Source organism: Narcine bancroftii, chromosome 3 (assembly GCF_036971445.1).
Source record: "Narcine bancroftii isolate sNarBan1 chromosome 3, sNarBan1.hap1, whole genome shotgun sequence".
NCBI lineage: Eukaryota > Metazoa > Chordata > Chondrichthyes > Torpediniformes > Narcinidae > Narcine > Narcine bancroftii.
Genome location: NC_091471.1, coordinates 300542436 through 300552867, shown reverse-complemented (window position 1 = coordinate 300552867; position 10432 = coordinate 300542436). Strand labels below are relative to the sequence as shown.

At 39.7% G+C, this 10432-nt stretch overlaps 1 long non-coding RNA gene across 1 annotated transcript; it reads left to right on the top strand.

The window, feature by feature from the left end:
• The first annotated feature begins 4090 nt into the window (after positions 1-4090).
• On the top strand, positions 4091-8696 carry LOC138756532 (uncharacterized). Its single transcript, XR_011353135.1, has 3 exons — positions 4091-4156; positions 6953-7111; positions 7347-8696. It is a non-coding gene; the product is annotated as an uncharacterized lncRNA (long non-coding RNA).
• The last annotated feature ends 1736 nt before the right edge of the window (positions 8697-10432 follow it).

The window sequence follows — 10432 nt, the reverse complement described above, 5'->3', positions numbered from 1 at the left end:
CCTGGACAATGAAGTCTCAGGCCAAATACATGAAGATTGTCAAACCTTGCTGTTTTGGTACATGGTACCCAGAATACGCCTTCCATCCATCATCCTTCTGACTCTGCTCATCTCTCCCCAGATTGCCAGTAATGAGCCCTCGCGCCCATCCAAATTTCCAGATTGTCTTACTCTCGGTTGGGTTCAACAGGTAACCTCTTGCTCACAGAGCACTTTCCTAGCCATTCTGTCCCTGAGATATAGATGTAATCAGTGGCTTACAAGTGAACAGGAAGAAAAATGACTGGCTACAATGCCTGATTCAGCATTAGGAGCAAGCAAAGATTTGCATTACAAACTAAGAAAGAAGTTTAAAATCTCTGCTGCTTTTTAACAGGAAAGATTTTCAAATAAAATTGATTCAGGAAGATGGCAATAAATGAGCTAAAAACACTATGTTTTTAATGAGTCTTAAATAAATAATGTTGAAGTTTTAATCAGGTGTTAGTTAAAGAAGCCTCTAAGATAAAGAGCAGAATTGGCATTGTCTGTTATTCAATATTAGCTGAATGTGGGTTGATTTTGGAAGTTTTACCATCTCTGGTTTTGTTTCGTTACATTCTAAAGGATTATTTAGTTCCAAAATAATTTGAATATGGACTAGTGCCAATTTCAAGCAAAATTAGCATTGTTTGCCAAGTCTTTTAATAAAATAAAATTTAGATATACTGCATAGTAACAAGCCCTTCCAGACCATGTGAACTTTGCCACCCAATTACAGTGAAATCCTGATTTAACGCGATCATTGGGGTCCATAAAATAATCACCAAAAAAATGCAGGGTTGTGCTAAATCGGGGTTTTAGTGTGTACAGTATGTACATACTAACCATGGAGAGAGCCCTGGCACCAAAACAAAATGGCTGGAAGAACAGCAGGTCAAGTAGCAACTGTGGAGGAAAGGGATGGTCAAAGTTTCAGTATGGGACTTTGCAGGTCTTAGGGTTTCAACCTGAAATATGGAGCATCCATTTGCCTCCACAGATACTGCTTGATCTGCTGAGTTCTTCCAGCAGCACTTTTTTGGCCCAAGTTTCTCGTGTCTGCAGTTCTATTTCTCTCTCTGGCACTGTGGCACAGCTAGTAGAGTTGCTGCTCCATCATTGAGTGTTCAAATCCTGACCTCCGTTGATATCCCTATAGAGTTTGAATGTTCTCTCTGTGACCATTGGTGTTCCTGTTCCCTTCCACATCCCAAGGACATGAAGGTTGATAGTTTAATTAGCCACAGTAAATTGCCCCTGCCATGTCGTGAGTGATAGAATGTGGGGGAAGTTGATCGGTATGCAGAGAGAATAAAATAAGTGAGTGCTTGATGGTTAGTACAGACATTGTGGCTGAAGGGCTAGGTTCTATGCTGTTCTATGCTCATACTCCATGGAGTATGAGATCTAAATGATATTTGAAATACTGCTGTTACACAGAGGAAACATGTCAGAGGTCACTTCCCCTTTGTCAAACAAAATCAAACACCTGCCCACAGACTAAACCACCTTCTGATCGGTCATCTTCTGACCCGAAGCTGCACAACTTGATACCCCAGATTAAGCCTCTTTCTGATTGGTCACCCTTCTCACTTGAAGTCATGTGACTCTATGCCTGGGCCAGCCTCCACCCCAGGAGAATAAAAGCTGAGCACATGGTTAGTCATGCTCTTTGCTCTCCTCCTGCTTCCGAAGGATGCTATGCTCAGCTTTAGGCCACTGAATTCCTGCAGGGCAGCGCTGAAGCAATGACTGCAAGGTGCATATATACGGGGCAAGAGCTCAATTGTGTGTACCATCGTGGTTCCCTGCTTTAACTGTGTGCCATGCCTCTACATTGGGGTATAGCAGGTACTGTTTGTTCTAGCCCTCCATGGTTTAAATACTGCTAAGTCTTTGTAGTTTGGTGAACTTGCACACTAGTGAGATTGGTTCGTACATGGGTGTTCTGTTTCTGGTTTCTGGTTTGCTCCGGTTGTACATAAAATTCACATTTTGATACTAACATGTGTCCATGGGTGTAACTCCAATCTGTTACCTCATCCCTCCCCACCACAGCTGCTTGAGGCATTGTGTATCAACAGCGCTTTCTGCTTGAGTGAGAAACGCTGGAGGAACTCACCCAGTCTCGCAGTGTCCATAGGAGGTAAAGATTTATAACCGATGTTTGGGCCTGAGCCTTTCCTCAAGGTATGTGCAAAAAGCAGGCAGATACCCGACTTAAAAGGTTAGGAAGAAGGAAAGAAAGAGCAGAGGAAGGAGTGCAGACCAACAGATGAAAGGTGATAATTGGACAGTTTTGGTGGAGCCCTGTTGAAAGAGGAGGTGTCTTGCTTTGGTACGATAGTGGCCAATGGGCCATACGACAATAGCGGTACCCTTCTCTGCGGGTTTGATGGACAGGGTGGGGTTAGCCCTGAGTTTTGTCTGTAGGTATAATTTGTCAGAATAAAGAGGCTCACCAAACCTGAGTGCTTTATTTTTGGGGCTCAAAGTAGAATGTTCTCTCTCCTTGGACACTTCAAAATAAGTTACACTGGTGCAACCTGCTGAGTCCAGACTCTGCTGTCTTTCCCTTAAAGATGAGAACTTGCGTACCATTGGTTAGGAACTTGCAGCACGTGACTATCTACTCTGGGTGCTGCAGCCACACTGAAGGAGCCAGCACACCTGAACTCGTTCTCTTCTCTCTGCTCGCATTGGGAAGAAGACAGGGGAATGTGAAAGCACCAATGTGCTTAAAGACAGTTCTTACCTTGCAAACATCAGACTCCTGAATGAACCCCACATCGGTGTTATCATTGGTGCCCCTTGGTGTTAATTGATCTTTTGTTTCATTATAATCTTGATCTCTTTAATTGTTCTCTTTACACAGGTGTATGGATATTAGAGATAACCTGTCAGTCTGCCCATGGAAGAACCCTGCTTACTGTACCAGATGTTTTGTGACAATAAAATTTAATTTACATTGTTCAGTGTATCTGCTTCCATAGAGTAACTGACAGTAGGAATGGAACTGATCAAGTTCATTTTATTGAAAAATATTTTTATCGGTTTAATTTACAAATTTACCTCCAGGATGGGATAGAAGGACTGATGAATATGCTGACATTGGCACCCCAGCCCAACCTTGAGATGTCATCTGGCTACATACTGGATGTTTACTGTGATCGTGGACTTCAGGAGAACCGGAAAAAAATCCATCTTCCACTAAATCAGCAACTCTCTAGTGGAAAGAGTGGAGAGCATCGTGTTCCTTGGAGTCCACTAACTAGTTACCTATTGTGGACTCGCAACATCTCCTCACTTGTCAGGAAGGCACAACAGCAACTGCACTTCCTGAGAACACTGAAGAGGGCAAGGCTACTGGCCACCATCAGGGCAACCTTCTACAGGATTTCTATTGGCTGGCAGCTTCACAGTGTGGTACAGTTGCTGCAGAGAAATGGATCAGAGGTCGAACGCAGGACCATAAAAGTGGCTGAGAGGATCACTGGTGTCTCTTTCCCATTGGGAAAGGAATACAGGAGCATTACAGTCAGCGCCATCAGTCTGAGAAACAGCAGATCGACCAAAGGAACCGCTCACACTACCTATCTGAGACCCTCATATCTACTAAACAACATTTATTTATTTGTATATTTGAATACTTGTCCTGCATATGTATTGTTTGTCTCTGTGTGTGTTATATCTGGTTGTGTGTCGTGTGTGTTTTGCACCAAGGACCATTGTTTCGACGGGTGATACTTGTGCAGTGACAATAAACTTGACCTGATTTGATTTATCTGGGACTGGGTCTTGCCTTGCAACCTTAAATCAAAGTTGAAGGTTCCTTTTATTGTCATGTAATAATACATTTAAAATGTAACATAACTTTAGCCTGCCGTAAGGCAGACAAAGTGTCACCATTAGTAATCAGATTAATAAATCAGACTGTATCACAAACACCTGAAGGCTTCCTTCCTAGCATGGAACAAACCAATCAGCACGCTTTGCTGGTTCACCCATCCCATCATCAAAGATGCCATTATCTCAATAAAATTATTTATTAAAATTGCATTATTTTTCAGCAGTTGAATACACTAAAAAGCTGTGCTGGAAGGATTAGAGAATAATTGAAAAAAAAAGATGAATGGTGAGTCTGGAATTGGCACCTGAAAGGTAACTAGAGGTAGAATCATTCATCATATTTTACCAAGTATCCAAATCAAAAGCAACATTCAGGCCTGCCGCCTACGAATAAAATGCTGGGCAGATCCGAAGTTCAATTTTGCCTAGCGTTCACTGAATGGATAGAGTGGCCTCTCCTTGTGTTATAAGTTTCTTTGATTCTTTAAAGAGACTCATATTAACTAGACTCTGCATTTTACAACAGTGTCACAAAGAAACCACTTTAGTTTTTCATGTTCTGACCAATTTTATCTCCTGCTGAGAACTTGCATTTCACACATTTCTCTGCAGTGTGAAATGGGCTTCATTCAGACTCATTGACTTTAAGACTGTTTCAACATTCTGTATTCAAGTCCTTTTTTCACAGGAAACGGTTCAGGTTAACTAAAATCATTGAAATAATACCATTATTTTTCTGCAATCTTAAAACTATTCATAATAGTTAATAGACTAAAGAAATGGTCCATAAAATCTTCCAAGCCACTCCAAGGATTCACATTACACATGATGGCCAATGCTTCAGCAATTTATCTTGAAAATCATGCCGGCTTGGATTCTCTGAAGCTGCCACGTTCATATGACAATACTTGTGAAAGCTTCATTGCTTTTATTGGTGGAATGGTTAGCCTTTACAGCGTCACCGATCGGGACTGGACTGGGGTTCGAATCCCGTGCTGTCTGTGAGCAGTTTGTACGTTCTCCCTGCGTCGGTGGGTTCTCTCCTGTTTCCTCCCATTGTCAAAACGTACCGGGGTTGCAGGTTAATAGGGTGTAAATTGGACAGCACAAGACGCTGAAATGGCCTTTTACCATGTCTAAATTAATTAAATTTTGTTAAAAATTATTACTCATCATTTAAGCACATTGAAGAGCACGGGGTGACATCAAAGGACTTAGAGACTAAATGAGACTTCAGAATTTTTTTTCCAAACACACAAATCCACTCCCTACAAGGTTTGAAGAAAATGTTTGCAGGTGGAACACGCTCAGGGTTCTAAGGAAGAGCCCAGCGTCACTTTCATGGTTTATGAGATGCCATTGCTCTGTAATTCTCCAATATCTGTAAAGTCAAAATCAGAATCAGAATTTATTGTCATGAGCATGTCTCAAAATCTTGTTTTGAAGCAACATTGCGGTGCAAATATTGCTATAAATCACATTTCAAAATAAATAAATAGGGCAAGAAAATAGGAGAAAGTGAGGTCGTGTCTGTGGTTCATTGCCCATTGAGAAACCTGATGGCAGAGGGGAAGAAGCTGTCCTATTGCCTCTGGATGTCCTTGTTGCCTCAGGTCCCTGCACCTCCTTCCTGATGGTAGCAGTGTGAAGAGCCCATGGCCTGGGTGGTGGGGGACCTTGAGGTGAGAAGCTGCTTTCTTAAGACACTGCTCTTGTAGATGTCCTCGTCAGAGAGAAGACTGCTGCCCGTGATGTTGCTGGCTGAGTTAACTACCTTTTGGAGATTCTTTCCCTGTCCTGTGCATTGGGACCATACCAGACAGTGATGCAACCAGAGTACACCTATAGAAATTTTCAAGATTCTTTGGTGACATAGCAAATCTCCTCAAAGTCCTCACAAAGCATAGCTGCTGGCGAGCCTTCTTGTGTTGGTGCTGAGAATTCACCACCTTTTTTTTTCTGTCTTGTAGCATTTTTCATAGTTATTGTACCAGTTCAGATGGTATACACCTCTCAAATGGAGCTAGCAATTAACATGCTCAGCTCAATCGAAATTCAACATGCTGAACTGTAAAGTAGATTTGCTAACTAGTCACTAATTTTCTCCACTGCTGTTACTGCTCCGCCATCATTTTTTATTGGGCAGTCTATCTTCCCTGTCTCTGAAGCTTTCCTTCTTTGAATGCAATATCACATTGAAATGGTACAGTGCCGCACTGATTTTTATGGTGGATAACGAGAACCTAGCTATGGCGATATGATTATGCCTGAAATAAGCTGCTTATTGAAATTTTAAGTGGAAAATGTACCAAAGAAACAACGCATAGATGGTTGTATGTGATGTTACTTATGCACTCTGAACTTTGACATCTCTGGGTTATGCTTGGATCCATGTTTTTCCAGTATGAAATCCATGATTTCATTCCATTCAGTGAAGGTGACCTAGATTTCGATCTCATAAAAAGGCACATAACAAGTTTCTCGCACAATTAACTCACTAATCAAGGTTTGGGTGGCCTTTGTTCTAGATAGAGGTGATAGAGGTGATAAAGTTGAAACAGTATCCTGCAGTGTTCTAGGGGGGAGCTTGTTGGGCAATGTGGCTGCCATATTAATACATTTCAGGAGTATTTCATTTGGCTGAAATATGCCTGAGGACATTCTGAAAGGGATGTGTGAGGTCCTGTGTTGATGTAAGTCTGTCCTATTTACATTGGTCTCTTCTAAAATGGATACTTTCAACGATACTGGAATTATTTGATGCACCGAGACATAATTAAGATAGAAATTGAGGTAGAGTATCTTTTATACCATAAACAATTACTGTCAAAATTGATACAGTTCCAAGAGAAACGATGGCATGTACTGTTAACAATTTGAAAACAAAAGCTTACAGGAAGAGATGGGGATTACAGACATGAAATGATTTATTTAAACTCCAGAGCAAATGCATGCCATTGTATTTTTTAACACCAGTGCAGTCATCTCTCAAATAATATCTGTAAGTTCTGAGAGTTCAAAGCTTGAACATGCTTGCCAGTTCCCTACAAATGGGATGCATATATTTTTTTCATGTTTCCAGAAAGGAACATCATCTCCTGTGCATTGCAGAACCGAATGAATCAAAACAGGATTCAGAACAATGCAACACAAGAACAGATGAGGAACTACGTGTTCAGGTGCAACATGACATTTACAGCAAGCTTGGTTGTTTGAAGATGCGTAAAGGGATCAAAGAAAGGTGAGGGTTTTCCCTCGAAGGAGAGTGATCCTCAAGGTATATTAGAAGTGCGTTAGGTACATAGACAAGAGGATTACGTTAATTTTAGAACAATAACTCTGATCGGAGATACACCAAAATAGGGCCTAGTATAATAAGTAACAGTCAACAGCACATAAAATTCAAATAATTTGTGTCAATTCTGGCAAGTGGCTGTTATGTGTAATTGTTATTGACTTTTTTCTCTAATTATCAGGTTACACAGATTGAAGATCGAGCCATGACTGTCCTTGAGGTTGTCTGTTTCAGGCCAGGATAATTTCAAATCTACTCCAATTTATGATTTATTAAGCTTCAGACAATAGAGGGTAATGATGCAGTTAAAAGACACATCTTCAGCTCTACATTTGAAAGTCTGCTTTTCGAGGATTTTCTCTTTATTATTTCATTTCATTCTGTCCAGTACTTCCCCACAGTTCAGCAATGGTTCCAGTCATTTGCAGACTCCAAGCATCCAAGCATGTTTCAAGCTTATATTGAACCAATTTTTAACCCCTTGACTGCTGAACGGTATTTTCAAAATATTTGTGCATCTTTCTTCCGAGAGTGCAGGAAATATTTTCAAGGTGAATAATGTAATGTTTGAATATTAAACAGTCTGACACAGGAATTTGCAACAAACACCCAATAACCAGGAATAAATTACAATATACTGTTATTATTGGTTCCAGTTTAAAAATGCAGCAACAGCTACAAAATGGTAACCATGTTGGATTCATGAGATGGAGTGATAAAATGATGATAATTATTTCACGAAGAACAATGTGTGTAGCCATCTTCCAACGTAGCCATTCTCAACCTTTTCAGAATCAGATTCAGAATTTATTGTCGCAAAAATCTATTGTTTCGTGGCAGCATTAAAGTGAAAATATTGCTATAAATTACATTTTAAAAATAGTGCGTGAAAATAGGATGAAGAGAGGTAGTGTCTGTGGTTCATTGTCCATTCAGAAATCTGATATCAGAGGGGGAGAAGCTGTCCTTGTGCCTCTGGATGCTCGTCTTCAGGCTCCTGTACCCTTTTCCTGATAGTTATACTTTTGTTTTGGCTATGGACCTCCCTGAGGACTATGTTCAAAGTTTATGGGCCCCCTTCCTGTGAAGCAGTCAAGCTTTGGTTTCCTCCGTACTCCTACCGACTACATCAAGTATATTTATGTTACGTGAGGTGAAAAGAAAACAAGCCCTTTACTTAAATGTGCTGTGGCCTCCAGGAGGGCCCCGTTGAGAACGGCTGACCCAAGGTAATAGTATCAATAAATGAACAAATACAAAATAAAATTAATTATCGAACTTCGTTCAGATAATCCTGTGAACAGTCAATTGGATCTTGACGTGCAGGAAGCCTGTTTCCTCAAATGAGTGAGTTTACTTACACCAGGAAACTTGTCAGTAATAGCTTGTGTGTACTGGTGACACCAACCAATATCTTTCAAGGAAGCACTGAGTCAGTGCCCCACGTACTCACATACCCCCTTAAGTAATCCTCAGTATGGCATAGTATGAGAGTGGGAAAACAAATGCTGAGAACACTGAACTAATCAGATAACGCACAAAAATTGTCTCTTTTTTTAGATTAAAGACTTAAAATTGATTTGCATCTCTGATTATACCTAGTGCTGTGTATTTTTGTTTAAATATTATCATGTCAAAATAATATATAATTCTTGAAATAAAATGGAAAAAATATAGATTTTGATAGAAAACTGATACTGTGATTAATATAATGAACTTTCAAAAATATATTTGCGCTAATCAGAATGCGACGAGCTCTGAAAACATTCACCCAAACAATAAAAAAGAGATTCTGATAAAATATTATTGGTATATAAAGGTAAAAAAAAACCTATTCCCAGCAGTGCTCTTTCCTCTTTTTCTTCTTCATAGCTGAAACCAAAATAACAAGTCAGACTGATCGATAACTGCCCAACATATGCGCCAACAATACATGGAAAGATCACATTCCTAAATCAATGCTGTGGTTATGTGAGAAAAATCTACATCTCCATCATTCCACACCTCGCCTATTGCACGATAAAATGCAGAGTGCCATTAAAAACTTATGCAGCAAGAAGAATCTGCATTTTTCAGAAATACTATTTCCTGTTTCTTCTCCCCAGAAATATGATGAACAGCTCCTTCATGGCCATGAAGGCTATGATATTGATTGCTTCTCACAGACCAACACCTCTGCTTCAGAAATTATACCCACCAGCTAACACATAGTAAATACAATCCGCTATAATAAATTAATCAACAGCCCTGTTCTTGTGTTGCCTCATTACTCCAAAAAATTGAATATTTTCCACAAATTCGTACCATTTCTATCACCGTCCCTGACCAAGAAAATGAATTATTTCATTGGTAATATCCTGTTTCATAGTGCTTCAGTGTTTGAACTGATTGAGTCAGATTTTAACATGGGATTTCACTATAGATTGGAAGTTTAAGACTACATTTCCAATAGTGGATGCTGGCGTTAAGGTCATGACTGGTAAGGACAAATCCTTTTCAATGTCAGCTTCCAAGTGACAAAATCTATTCTTTTAAAAGCATTTACACCTCCATAGATCAAATACCTGTTTGAATTGGATTTATCTGTGTTGAAATGGACTTTATTTTTGTGACTTTAATGCCAGATGAGGCACCCACACAGAATTTCAATTACATATACATTACAGCTCTAAATTGATTAATTCTTTAAAGCTACACTAGTTCCGAATGGGCAGAGTTTCTATGAACTTTAATGAACATGACAATACTAAAATTTTTCTGACTGAATTGAAATGTTACAATATACGAAGACTTACTCAACCAAATTATTTTGTGGAAGTAAATGGAAATCAACCTGTGAAAGACCTCTGACAATTTTTATATGAATGTGTGATGGTGTTTGGTATTATGCTGCTGTGCTATTAATGGCAGTTCAATTGGTCACTGGGAAATGCCAACTGATTTAACATTAATAGGAGATTTTAACTATTCATTGGGACTCCCATACTGTAAAAGGGCTGGATGGCTTGGATTTTGCCAAATGTGTCCAGGAATGGTTTCTAAATCTATATATAGGGTAAGAAGATTTACTAGAATGTTGCCAAGTCTTGAAGAACTGAGTTAAAAGGAAAGGTTAAACAGGTTAGGACATTATTCCCTGGAGTGGAGAAGAATGAGGGGGAGCTCTGATAGTGTACAAAATTATGAGGGGTACACAGAGTAAATACGACAAGGCTTTTACTTCTGAGGTTAGGTGGGATAGAAACCAGAGAACATGGGTTAAGGGTG